Raw genomic sequence first — 275 nt, forward strand, 5'->3', positions numbered from 1 at the left:
ATATTCTTAAAGGAAGGAACAATTATTCAGCAACTCTGGCTGCTACGAACGAACTTGGTAGGTGTAAAAGTCATCTCTTGTCAAGAGTACAGGCGACAGTCAGGTCGCTGATGTTTGTTGTTTACTCCGCTGTTCTTATTTGATTGCTGTTATTCTGTGCATCTGCGGGTAAAGATCTGTTGTGTTTTGCAGGGTTGCTTTATTCTTACCTTTAACTTAGAAATGGAGAAAGACATATTGCTAGATATAACAAAAAAAAAAACCCATTTGTGGTT

The sequence above is a fragment of the Octopus bimaculoides genome, chromosome 13, assembly GCF_001194135.2.
Source record: "Octopus bimaculoides isolate UCB-OBI-ISO-001 chromosome 13, ASM119413v2, whole genome shotgun sequence".
NCBI classification, from domain to species: Eukaryota; Metazoa; Mollusca; class Cephalopoda; order Octopoda; family Octopodidae; genus Octopus; species Octopus bimaculoides.